This window comes from Lissotriton vulgaris, chromosome 1_1, assembly GCF_964263255.1.
Source record: "Lissotriton vulgaris chromosome 1_1, aLisVul1.2, whole genome shotgun sequence".
NCBI classification, from domain to species: domain Eukaryota; kingdom Metazoa; phylum Chordata; class Amphibia; order Caudata; family Salamandridae; genus Lissotriton; species Lissotriton vulgaris.
In genome coordinates, this window is record NC_141685.1 from 142662618 (window position 1) to 142676650 (window position 14033).

A 14033-nucleotide genomic window follows, 5' to 3' on the forward strand; every position below is an offset into this window, starting at 1 on the left:
CGTCGTGAGCGACCTTCCTGGTCGTCCAGCTTGTCCCGGAGTAGTTTATTGTCAGTTTGCAGGCGTTCCATAGCTATCTGCAGTTCGGACACATCTTCGACCAGCGATTTGGTGACCACTTCAACCTGTTTGACCCGCTCGTTCATTTTTTGAAGATCCGCCCTGATTAAGGTGACTTCAGTCGCCGTGGCCCCCACAGTCTCCTGTACTTGCGCCAGTGCCGCCAGGACATCGTCCAGCGTGGCCTTTCTCACCACCTCGGCTTCCGCCATTTTCCCACCGGCTTTTCTCTGGTCCTGGGGGGGTGAGCGTCTCTCATATGCGAATTTGTCCAACTTGGCCTGGGTCGTTGTGTTCTTGGGGCCCCTGTGCGACATATCGCTGTTGCTGTTGAGGCGGCTCCACGGCCTTCCCGCTCGTCCTCGCCGGGTAATGGCGGCGTTGTGCCAAACGTGCGCGACGTCCTCCGCGCCTTCGGTAGAGTTATTGCACGCCCGGAGAGGGTCAACAGGTGACTGCAGAGTGTGTTCTTGAGCTTGGGTCGTTGTGAGGAACGTTCGCGGGTCTCAGGAGCGATGAAGTTGGAGAGCCGACACTTCCTGTCCCTCGGCCCCGGCCTCAGGTCGCTTCCGGCACGTCCGACCTAACTGCGGCTCCGCGGCTTTGCGGTCGAGTGCAGGCCCGGCTCCTCCTCCGTGTCCGGCCAGCGGGAATGTGCTTGTGCGGTCTATCGCCGACCCAAAAAGTTCTGGAGTCGCTCGCTGCACGGACTCAGGGTCCGGTCCACCCTTTGTAGCCGGAGTAGATCAGGATAATTGTACGGATTGCTGCGGAAAGCCGCCTTTACCCGGGAGCCTCCCTAAGCTGCGGCCGCCATCGTTGGCTGCTAGCCACGCCCCCAGAAGTGTCAATCTTAAAGGGCCTGTGAGGCTGGTTGATGCCTGTAGACAACCAGTGTCAATCTTAAAGGGCCTGCGAGGCTGGTTGATGCCTGTAGACAACCAGTGTCAATCCCTAAGGGCCTGTGTGGCTGGCTGATGCCTGTAGACAACCAGTGACAATCCTTAAGGGCCTGTGAGGCTGGCTGATGCCTGTAGGCAAGCAGTGTCAATCCTTAAGGGCCTGTGAGGCTGGCTGATGCCTGTAGACAACCAGTGACAATCCCCAAGGGCCTGTGAGGCTGGTTGATGCCTGTAGACAACCAGTGTCAATCCTTAAGGGCCTGTGAGGCTGGTTGATGCCTGTAGGCAACCAGTGTCAATCCTTAAGGGCCTGTGAGGCTGGTTGATGCCTGTAGGCAACCAGTGTCAATCCTTAAGGGCCTGTGAGGCTGGCTGATGCCTGTAGACAACCAGTGGCAATCCTTAAGGGCCTGTGAGGCTGGCTGATGCCTGTAGGCAACCAGTGTCAATCCTTAACGGCCTGTGAGCCTGGTTGATGCCTGTAGACAACCAGTGTCAATCTTAAAGGGCCTTTGAGGCTGGTTGATGCCTGTAGACAACCAGTGTCAATCTTAAAGGGCCTGTGATGCTGGTTGATGCCTGTAGACAACCTGTGTCAATCCTAAAGGGCCTGTGAGGCTGGTTGATGCCTGTAGGCAAGCAGTGTCCATCCTTAAGGGCCTGTGAGGCTGGTTGATGGCTGTAGGCAACAAGTGTCAATCCTCCTACAAAAGAGAGCCAGGAAGGAGAAAGCTTGTGCCCTGGACTGAAGACTGTGGTGAAACTGTGAGGGAAAATACAGTGCAGGGTGAAGAGAGGCAGCACTGCCTGTGCTTGAATTCATTAGAGTGCAAACACATTATTTCTACCTGCTCCCAGTCAAAACTTATCACTTATAAAATGTAATAATGCATCCAAATGTTATCTAATGGGAAAGATGGGCCTTCAAGTTGTGAAAACGAATGTAGGGTTTTTTCACTACCAAGACATGTAATATTTAAAAACACATGTCCTACCTTTTCCATACAGTGCACCCTGTCCTGTGGGTTGTTTAGGGCCTACCCTAGGGGCGACATATGGTTTTGAAAAGACGGTATGGGTCTAACAAAATGTTCAATTTACCAGGTCGAAATGGAAGTTTCAAGCTGCACTTCCCGGCTGCAGTGGCAGGCCTGAGACATGTTTTTAAGGCTACTTTAGTGTGTGGCATAATGGATGCTGCATGCCCACTTGTAGCATTTAATTTACAGTCCCTGGGTATGTATAGTACCACATTACTGGAGGCTAACAAGTACATTAAATGTGGCAGTTGAATGCATGCTGACTTCATCATGTTTAAAAGAGTAGCCCAAGCACGTTTGCTTTGGTTAGCAGTGGCAAAGTGAACATAGTCCTAAAAGCCATCTAAAGCCGGCACAGAAGCAGTGAAAGCAAAAGGTTTGGTGGTGACCTTGCAGAGAGGGGCAAGTCCAGCAGGTCTGAAGTGTTTTATCTTAGACTTCTTGTTGTTGCTTCCTGATAGGGGAAAGAAACTTCTGAATCGCTTAAGAGTAAAATCATATTTTTATCTTTTGACCGGAGTCCCTGGTTTATCTTTTAAGTGGTATTATTTTGCTTTTTTATTTCTTAACTTTGTGGTAGGTGGCCAGGATTTTCCCTTCTCCATTCCCACCAATATTTCATCACAATGTAATGCCACGGAGGGTGTTGTCTTCAGCATATGTACATTTCTCGTTAATGTACACATTTTCTAGGTTTTGTTTTACTTCGCTTTCGTAGGGCTACAGAGCCTTTGGTAGTCTCTAGATTTGTTTTGGTGGCTAATACTATATTTTCTCTACCAAGACATGCTTTGTGGGCACAGCACAATCGTCTTTTTTGAAATTGTCTGTGTCATTAATATTAAAGAATTCATTAAGGAATTTTCTGAAAAGATTAACTATATCTGGATTGTTCAGCAATTATTTGTAAAACTGTCAACTGGAGTTGTATACAGGGACAGAAGTGTTGTGAAATACCAATGATATTGGAGCATGACCTGATAAAATTATTGATCCAAAGTTGACATCAGTGGGGATGTTGAGTAAGTGTTTTTATGTTGGGAGTAATAGATCCTCATGTGTGAATTATGAATGGGTGCCGCTCACAGTCAAGGGGTGCCGCTCGCAGTCGTTTCCTGTGCTGAACTCGCTGGGATCACTTCTGGACACTGCCCTGAACTTGGAATTGCCTGTGGAACTCTGAGCCCGTGTGCTCCATCCCTGGGTTTTGCGCTATCGCTGAGGGAGAGGGACGCCTAATCAGCCAGCGGGAGCGGGACTGCGAGGCCCAGAGGTGCTTGCGCCTGGTCATCGCGCGCACCTGGTGCCTCTTCCCGCCCCCCTCCTCCTCCTATTTAGCCCCGCCTCCGGACGCGAACGCGGGACGCGCGCGGACGGAAGCGCGGGCGAAGACCGGGCAAAGAGCGGGCCGTTTGAGGCCGTTCGACTACGGTCGAGTCCGGTCCGGGCTATCCCCTTGGCCCCATTCTTGATATTGTAAACCCACCTGTTAGCTGTGCTCGCTGAAGATCAGGTGTAATGTCTATACGCGAGTACAGAAGCAGGGCTGCCAAAGGGAAGTTGAAAAATGGAACACTTGACGATTTTATCACCAGAACCAACAATGCCATAGACCTGGAGATCAGTAAAATGCAGCATAGGGTCTCCATTGAACTTGATGCAGCCAGAAGGCTATCCCAGCAGCTGGCTATGGCCCAAAAATCTTCTCTAGGTCATTTTGCCCTTGCCAAAACACCCGACCGCCCAATGGGCCCAGCTCCTCTCTTGACGCAGGCAGTGATCCACCACCCACCAGCCGTATCCCTTCCAGCCCCAGCATCGAAGATGGTGTCCCCACGTGCATCCCTCCCCACCCTTAGTCCATCACTGGGTGGGGTGGCAGGGGATGAAGGGGTCCCCTTTGAGACGCTACCGATTGTCAAGCGCAAGGTTTTGAGTTGGAGGATTTCCCCTACCCCCCTAAAGGGTCCCATTCAAAAACGAAAGCGCAACAATACCACCGCTTACTCTAGGAAAAAGGCTAAAGTTGCAAAGGCTCAGTTACCCTCCCAAGTACCAGCCCAGCCATCCAACTCACCCATTCCCATGGTAAATATCTGCCCACCAGTACTGGAATCTAGTCCAGCATTACCGGTGGGGGAACACGAGAACCTTGTAATCGAAAGTGAGAACGGTGGGGTACCACTCTGCAGGATAGAAGGAAAGGATGTGGACTTTTTAACGATTGTGTGGGAAACGTTAAAGAAACTCCTAACCCCCCTGGAAGTTAGACTCTCTCAAATAGAAACCCAGCTCCTCGAGACAGAAAAAAGTATTCTAAATCTAGCCACCCTGACAATACCTGTCAATAAACCATCTAGCCCACCAGTTGCGACTCAACCCTCATCAATATCTGCTGCTACTCCATCAGTAGCTCAGGTGGTTAAACCCATTCCGAAACCACGGCACAAGGTCACTACAAGCATTTCCGCCAATAGAGCAGTGGAAAGTGCAAATGAGCTGCCGGCTCAACAAGCAACAGCTCCGAAAGTTAAGCCAGTCCCGAGGGTGAAAGATCGCAACAACTACTACCATACCCCACAGAGACAAAAACCCTTTAATAATCATTACAGGGGTTTTGTTGATCTTCCCCCAGACGTAAGGCCGTATGTAGTTGTGCTTACGGGGGTGCCAGAAATTTCATTTCAACAGCAGGAAGACTTTGGATCATTAAAAAATAAGGTAATCCATTGGCTCAATGCAAATAGGCCATTACCCAATCACCTGAGAAGCAAAATTCTTATGGTGTGTCGGGTCCCTTGGATAGGCACCTCGCACAAGGCTATCACAGGTGATTGTGTTATTGTCTCTTTCGAGGACCCCAACACTGCACACTTTATTTATTCATGGAGCAACCACGAAGCAAATTCGCCCATAGCAACCAGACCACTAACTTACTTTTATCCTCCGCGCTCTCAATACAATACGGGGGGAAACTGGAATAGGATTCCAGTGAGAAATTGTGCACAGGGTGGGCTACCCAACTACTGGCAAGACACACATGGGGGTTGGAATGGGGTACCCACCGGCAACAGATTTGGATGTCTTGAGGATGTGCATTGACTTTCCCAGAGAATCACCGGTACACCGTCCTTAGCAGATTTACACTGTTCTCTGTTCTACCCTTCACCGCGCTCTGCTCCACCATTATCACACAGCCTCACTGATACACCATCTTTGGCAGACCCCCACAGTTCCTTGTTTTATTCTTTGCTGTGCCCTGCTTCACTACCGATTCAGAAAAGGGTGTGGTGATGAACAGAGTGTCTGAATTAAGCAGACCACTCTTACCCAGTCCAAAGATCAGGGCTTGATCCATCACCGTTATTTATCTCACTGCACCATCCCAGCTCAGAACCTGGCTATATGCAAATCAGTCTGTCCCTGGCCCAGTGCATCATGGGAACAGGGCAGACTAAACTACCAAGCCAATTCTTCACCAGAAAGGAGACAAGCTACCAGGGACCGGTTTCTGGCATTTCAGCCGTCTTCGGCCCGGCTTGCTTGAATCCTGATGGTGCAGTGAGAAAGGGACTCATGTCTGAGTATACCCTGCCACACCTATAGTGGCCAAAAACGATTCAGAAAAGGGGGTGGTGATGAACAGAGTGTCTGAATTAAGCAGACCACTCTTACCCAGTCCAAAGATCAGGGCTTGATCCATCACCGTTATTTATCTCACTGCACCATCCCAGCTCAGAACCTGGCTATATGCAAATCAGTCTGTCCCTGGCCCAGTGCATCATGGGAACAGGGCAGACTAAACTACCAAGCCAATTCTTCACCAGAAAGGAGACAAGCTACCAGGGACCGGTTTCTGGCATTTCAGCCGTCTTCGGCCCGGCTTGCTTGAATCCTGATGGTGCAGTGAGAAAGGGACTCATGTCTGAGTATACCCTGCCACACCTATAGTGGCCAAAAACGATTCAGAAAAGGGGGTGGTGATGAACAGAGTGTCTGAATTAAGCAGACCACTCTTACCCAGTCCAAAGATCAGGGCTTGATCCATCACCGTTATTTATCTCACTGCACCATCCCAGCTCAGAACCTGGCTATATGCAAATCAGTCTGTCCCTGGCCCAGAGCATCATGGGAACAGGGCAGACTACACTACCAAGCCAATTCTTCACCAGAAAGGAGACAAGCTACCAGGGACCGGTTTCTGGCATTTCAGCCGTCTTCGGCCCGGCTTGCTTGAATCCTGATGGTGCAGTGAGAAAGGGACTCATGTCTGAGTATACCCTGCCACACCTATAGTGGCCAAAAACGATTCAGAAAAGGGGGTGGCGATGAACAGAGTGTCTGAATTAAGCGGACCACTCTTACCCAGTCCAAAGATCAGGGCTTGATCCATCACCGTTATTTATCTCACTGCACCATCCCAGCTCAGAACCTGGCTATATGCAAATCAGTCTGTCCCTGGCCCAGTGCATCATGGGAACAGGGCAGACTAAACTACCAAGCCAATTCCTTACCAGAAAGGAGACAAGCTACCAGGGACCGGTTTCTGGCATTTCAGCCGTCTTCGGCCCGGCTTGCTTGAATCCTGATGGTGCAGCGAGAAAGGGACTCATGTCTGAGTATACCCTGCCACACCTATAGTGGCCAAAAACGATTCAGAAAAGGGAGTGGTGATGAACAGAGTGTCTTAATTAAGCAGACCACTCTTACCCAGTCCAAATATCATGGCTTGATCCATCACCGTTATTTATCTCACTGCACCATCCCAGCTCAGAACCTGGCTATATGCAAATCAGTTTGTCCCTGGCCCAGTGCATCATGGGAACAGGGCAGACTAAACTACCAAGCCAATTCTTCACCAGAAAGGAGACAAGCTACCAGGGACCGGTTTCTGGCATTTCAGCCGTCTTCGGCCCGGCTTGCTTGAATCCTGATGGTGCAGTGAGAAAGGAACTCATGTCTGAGTATACACTGCCACACCTATAGTGGCCAAAAACGATTCAGAAAAGGGGGTGGTGATGAACAGAGTGTCTGAATCATTTTTGTCCACCATAAGCGTGGAAGGGTATACTCAGATGTGAGTCCCTAGCTCATTGCACCATCAGGATTCAAGCAAGCCGGGCCGAAGACGGCTGAAATGCCAGAAACCGGTCCCCGGTAGCTTGTTTCCTTCCCAGTATAAGAATTGGCTTGGTAGTTTGGTCTGCCCTGTTCCCATGATGCACTGGGCCAGGGTCAGACTAATTTGCATATAGCCAAGTTCTGAGCTGGGATGGTGCAGTGAGCTAAAAAACGGTGATGGATCAAGCCCTGATCTTTGGACTGGGTAAGAGTGGTCTGCTTAATTCAGACACTCTGTTCATCACCACCCCCTTTTCTGAATCATTTTTGTCCACCATAAGCGTGGAAGGGTATACTCAGATGTGAGTCCCTAGCTCATTGCACCATCAGGATTCAAGCAAGCCGGGCCAAAGACGGCTGAAATGCCAGAAACCGGTCCCCGGTAGCTTGTTTCCTTCCCAGTATAAGAATTGGCTTGGTAGTTTGGTCTGCCCTGTTCCCATGATGCACTGGGCCAGGGTCAGACTAATTTGCATATAGCCAAGTTCTGAGCTGGGAAGGTGCAGTGAGCTAAAAAACGGTGATGGATCAAGCCCTGATCTTTGGACTGGGTAAGAGTGGTCTGCTTAATTCAGACACTCTGTTCATCACCACCCCCTTTTCTGCTTCACTACCATCACAATATTTCCACGGAGACAGTAACCAAACCACGGGTGAGATTAGGCACACTGAGGGGGAGGTTGTTGAACACTGTGCGGGGGGTAAACTCACTGATCTCACAAAAAACGATACAACCAATCTAGGCCCAGTTGGCCAAAATACCAAGGATAACCCCCTCCCTGAGGCGCTGCATGTAACATGTCTGCCGGCAACAGAGGGACTGTCCTGCCACAAGTACAGCCAGCGTAGGACAAGCAGATGTTCCTTGGGTTTTAACACTATCGATAAGGCAGGAGCTCCCGGCACAGTTTCGATACTCTCCTGGAACGTTGCCGGGTTGGCCAATAAATTAGATTCATCAGAGTGGGTGGAATTTATTGAGGAATATGGCACATGTCTGTTCCAGGAAACGTGGGCCAGAGAACAACAGTCCCGAACAGGGTATTCTTCCTTTGAGATTTCGGCAAAATAGGGTGGGAAGGGCCGACCGTCTGGTGGCTGGCTGATCTGGGTGGGTTCCCACCTTGGATGCAGGGCGAGAAACATTGAAACCAATTCACCGGACTTTCAATGTGTTGTTCTGGAGTGGGCTTCTGGTGTGAGTATAGCATTAATAAATGTATACTCCAGACCGGTTGGGATAACGGGCACTTCGGGGACAATTGAGGACTTAGCCTTGTTCCTTGACTCTGCTACCCTCTGTCCATCACTTATAGTTGGGGGGGATTTTAACATCCAGTACGAGCCCCTCCCGGATCACTTGGAAGGGGTAACTAGAGAAGAGGATGATCTTTGGGAGATACCCACCTTGCCGGGACCACCAGTAAAATCATGGTCACCATTAGCCACCCAAATAACATCTTTTACTCTATCCCACTCACTGAGGGCTTGTAACGGGCAGCTCAAGGGAGATATCCCACCCCAGCCCACCTTCAATAGACCAGGGCATGAGTCATGAATAGATTATATCCTGGTTTCAACGAAGGATTGGACCAAAGTGAGGGACTTCACGATAGTCACAAGGACTGACAGTGACCACAATGTATTGTCATTGAGGTTCGCTGTTCAGGGAATGTCCACGGCTATCACAGATGGGAATATAGTACTTCCTGTTGGTCTAGTTGCAACCAGCAACAGACGTAGAATTAGATGGCCGAGACTAGTGGAGAACCCTAAAAACATCCAGAGGCTTTATGCGACTGTGGTCCCTGCCCTAGAAAAAGTTGTGGCTCTCACCCCACAGTCACCCACCCCCAAGAAGCTCACCACTCTAGGGGATATTCACTCTGAGCTTTGTTCTAACCTAGCAGAAGTACTGAACCCTGTGGCCAGGACGAAAAGGGACAAGGGGAAAAGAGCCTCATGGTTCAATGCTTCTTGCAAGAGAGCAAAGGCTGACCTATTGGAATCCCTCAAAATGCGGGACACCCCTAGCAAGATTAGGGAAAAGCGGCTGGTCTATAAGTCTACCCTCCCCAATGCTAAAATAGAATGGGACCAGCACAACTGGTCCGAAATGTCGGCTGCCCTTGCACTTCGAGACGCCCAAAGATTCTGGCAGATCGTCAAGCACGGTTCAGCTGAACCCATAGCGGCAGTAGATGCAAATATTGCATCTGCTGTGTGGGAAGACCACTTTAAAAATGTGTATAGCACGCCCGATCAGGATCAACTGGGGAACCTACTTGAACCAGTGATGGCCCAACCTACTGAAAGCATATCCCCGATGGATGGGTTCACTCTGGAAGAACTCACTACGGCAATCCTGGGCCTCGCTGCTGGAAAGGCGCCAGGCCTAGACAAGCTCCCAGGTGACCTTTACAGGCACGAAGTTAAGATCTGGGCCCCGTATCTGAGGGTGCTGTTCAATGCAATTCTGAACGGCATGAAGATCCCCCCAACTTGGCTGGGGGCAGAGATAGTCCCTATTTTTAGGAAGGGCTCGCCTCTGCTCCCAGCCAACTACAGGCCAATAAGCCTGATAGATGTTTCCCAGAAGCTTTTCACCAGGTTACTTCTGGATCGTCTGTCGGAATAGATGTTGTAATATGATATTCTGAGTCCATTCCATGCGGGGTTCAGAAGGAAGGTCCGGTCTTTCGGCTTGCCCTCATTTTTTGGAAAACGGTACAGTTGGAGGGTGGCAGCCTCTACACTGTATTCGTGGACCTGAGGGCGGCCTTCGACCTGGTTCCCCGCAGAAAACTCTGGGAGGTGATGGCCAAACTGGGGGTCCCTAAGGGCTTGCTGAAGATGATTATTCGTCTCCACACTGCCAACTTCGCTCAGGTGAGGTGTGGCAAGGAGGGGGCCGTTGACAGGGGGGTAAGGCAGGGTTGTGTGCTTGCACCGACCCTGTTCTGCCTCTACGTCAACGGGGTAATCACCCACCTGAATGGGGTTACCAACTCTGATGCTCCGAAGTTGGCAGGCTGCAGGGTGCCGGCGATTATGTTCGCTGATGACACCCTGCTGCTTTCCAAGACCCCAATGGGGATTCAGCGTGTTTTAAATGGCTATGTGGACTTTTGTGGGGATCATGGTTTAGAAATCAACACCCTAAAGACCAAATTCATGGTTTTTAATCCCCCACCAAAATTACGACCCAGCCCCACCATAGGGCAAAGTAGTCTCGAAAGGGTGCGAACCTTTGAGTACCTTGGTGTCATGTTAAATGAGAATATGAGAAAGCACTACTTAAAATTGCTCAGTACATGGGGGGGGGAGGGGGTCTTAAAGCTTATGGGAAAAAACAGGTCATCCATCAAACCCGTTGGCCCACCCCTCCAGATTTACAGGGCACAGGCAAGGGAGGCGGCCATGTATGGTTGTGAGCTCTGGGGTCATGCATCTTCTCCAGACCTGGTGAGAGGAGAACAAGTTCATTAGGCGGATGGTAGCACTTCCGCCCAGTACGCCCCTTGTTCCATTAAGGTTAGATCTAGGGCTGCGATCTCTTGCTGAAGAAGTGGCACTGCGTCCCCTGGTCTATTGGCGTAGGGTGTGGTCAGTCCCAGAACTGACTACCTATAGGCAGGGGCTCCAGGAGGTGCTAGCCATGCCTAACGCAGGGAAAATTAAATGGCTTAAATTTATCAAAACTGAGCTGGAGGGTCTAGGCCTATCCACACTCTGGTCTGATCCCTCATCCGCTTGTCCATTAATTTCCAAAAAGAGACGGGCAAAGGTTTACTACGACAGTAAAATAGCGGCACTCTGTCGTCGGGAAAACCTTGGGGCACTTACGGAGTCATTCATAAGTATCAAGGACATTTACAGTTTTGAACCAGCCTTGGACAAACTATATCCTGCTTTACTCAGGAAACTCTATTTGCAATGGAGACATGGGACCCTCCCACTTCAAGTTTTAACTAGCAAGTGGAGTGAACCAGCAGATAGTCTATGTCCGGCTTGCAGAGTGGCCAATGAATCTGAGCTCCATATAATTTTCTTCTGCCCGGCATATCACGCGTCCCGCAAGAAATGGATTGTCCCTGTATGCAGGAATTTGGGGTTTGTAGAGTGCATGGCCGCGTTTAGAGTGCTGAAAACAGACTTCTCGGATCACATTGTCTTTGCAGTGGCCAAATACCTAGGAGCAATGTGGGTTCTGAGAAGTCAGTGCCTTAAGGCTGGTTATTGATTTTCACTGTAGTAGAAATGTGACCCCCTCTCTTAATGAAATTTTCATATGTACTCTGATGTATCTTTAATGTTTTTAATGCTTTATAGTTTTAACAATTTATGAATTGAATACTTATATCTTTTATGGTGACAAATTACCGAAATAAAGATTTATGAAATGAATGAATTATGAATATTGGAGAAAGAGGTGTTTTCTTGGTTTGTCATACATAGTCATACATCAAGGTTTGTACTTTGAGTCAACTTAAAAAAAAAGCATTGTTTGTGATGACATTCCCCGCCATGTGGGTGAGTTGCAGTCTACCTGTGCCCCAGATTGCAGTGAAGCAGCAGAGTCCAGGAAGTGGTAGGGAGGCAGACTTCATCCGTTTTATCCCTTGCTCTGTGCTAAGACCTGTATGTGAAGCAGTCCACCCCCAGCTCCCATTTTGTGTTAGCGAGTGAGTGAAACCAGCCATCCCCCCTAGCCACAGGGATGTTTATACATCAGAGAGAGATCGGAGGGTGCTCTAAGGCAACAGTAATCTTCTTTTTAAGCTGTGTTTATTAGGGACTGTGCACTTCGTTTTTGGCCAGGAAAAGGGGAGTACAATTTTATACAAACAGTATTGTTAGCGGACAAGTTTGTTAGGGCCTTACCTGCAGAAGTCCAAAGTTTGGATTGAGCCGGTCTGTCTCCTAGGAGATTTCTGAATTGAGGAGCAGCTTCCAACTCCCTGGCCAGCAAACCTTGTCTGAGGTCGCTGGGACCTTATATAGTCTGCTATTGGTTGGTACATGTGTGCACTGATTGGTGGTTGTATCTGGTGTTTCTATTGGATTAGGGTTAGGGTCCTCATTGGTTGGGTATTTGGGGGTTCTGATTGGTTTCTGGGTCTGTGACTCAATCAATGTAGGGTTGATGCTAGGGCTAGGGTTAGGATTTCTATTGGAAGTAGGGACTAGGGCTTCAAGTGTGATTGGTTGTTGGGACTAGGTTTGGGGCTAGGCCTTTAATTGGAAGTAGCGATTAGGGCTTCTGGTGTCATTGGTTGCTTGGACTTGAGTTGAGACTATTGGTAGGGCTGGGGCCTCTATTGGATTTAGAGATCAGGGTTTTTGAAACTGATTTCAGTGCTTGAACTATGGCTAAGATTGGCTGTAAGGTCCTGGTCTCCTATTGGTTCTAGATTTTAGGGCTAGTGTTGTGATTGGATAGTGTTAGGGCTAGTGTTCCCTTTGACTGAAGGAGGTCACCTGATTTATAGGCCTATAAAAGGCCAAGGCTTAGGATGTCGAGGCTAAGGGCAGAGAGGACAAGGGCAGTTGCCTGTATGAGCCTGGTCGAGACTGTTTGAGCTTGGTTGAGACTTGTCGGGACTAGGGCCAGAAATGCTGCCCATTTTTCCATTATGTAATACCCCGCCCACACCATCCACATTCACAAACAGAGCAACACACTCACCACACCAAATGTACACCACACACTTACTACAGACCAACACTATGCACAAATCCATGTCTCAGCACCCACTATAAAACCACACAAGCCACACCTATACACCCTTCTATCCCAGCTACCACACATTTCCACCATCTCCTACAAACAATACACAACTCTATCCTAAACCACCAACCAATCCACTCATCACTAACACAACCCCATTCCACACCATACTTAACTACATCCCATTCAGACATGCACTCCCTGGTCTAATTACTCCAAACAGGCCACTTTTCATCACTAACAAACATATAATCAGCCATCCATCATTTGTCCAACCAACACCCTCCTCTTCCTTCTATCATATTAACACAAACGCACAACACATACACTGCACTGCACCACACTTTTGGACTCTTGCAACAAACCAGTCTAAGACAAACTCTCTTACCTCTACTTCATTCCCTCCTACACAAAACATACACTCTACTCATAAACACATAATCAACCCCTCTACCTTACAATCTTCTCTCACAAATAATACTCTACAAACAAATCCATTGCATGAAAGAAATACACCAGCACCTCTTTTCCCTACTCCTCAAAAACAAAACCTATCACGCACACACACACACAAGATCTTCCAAGCGCAACACCTCATAAGTACCATCACAAAATACAAGCTTACACCCACCTTTCAAACCACACAAAGGAACAAACACCAATGCCAAGCTTTCTCTTTTCCACCACATCTAACACAGATACAGCAACTCTCTTCCAAACGGCTCTCATCCATTGGACAAATTAGAACCTTACTACCTTACATTCATCCACCTATCGACCGTGGAACAAACCCAATTTGGAACACTTAGAAGCCAAACTAACATCCAGTACAAATCTGTAAACAAAAAATTCTGTTAAAAAGCTATGAATGGCTAGAGGAAGCTTTTGATGTCCTGATACCACTCAAAACCACACAACAGAACAAAAGAAAAAAAGCGCCTTGGAGAAACATAGAGATAAAAGACATTAAAAAACAAACGCCAAACAAGACAAACTTCACTTACAAAAAATTAACAGATTATACAAGTCAGCTATCAAAAAAGCTAAGAAAAGGTACTATTCAGACAGAATTCAAAATGTTAAATGTGCAAATAAAGAATTCTATAAAATACTCAAAAGAATTTCGCAAACCATATTGCCTAGAAGGAACTCATCCTGTTCCTCAAGATTTCACAGACA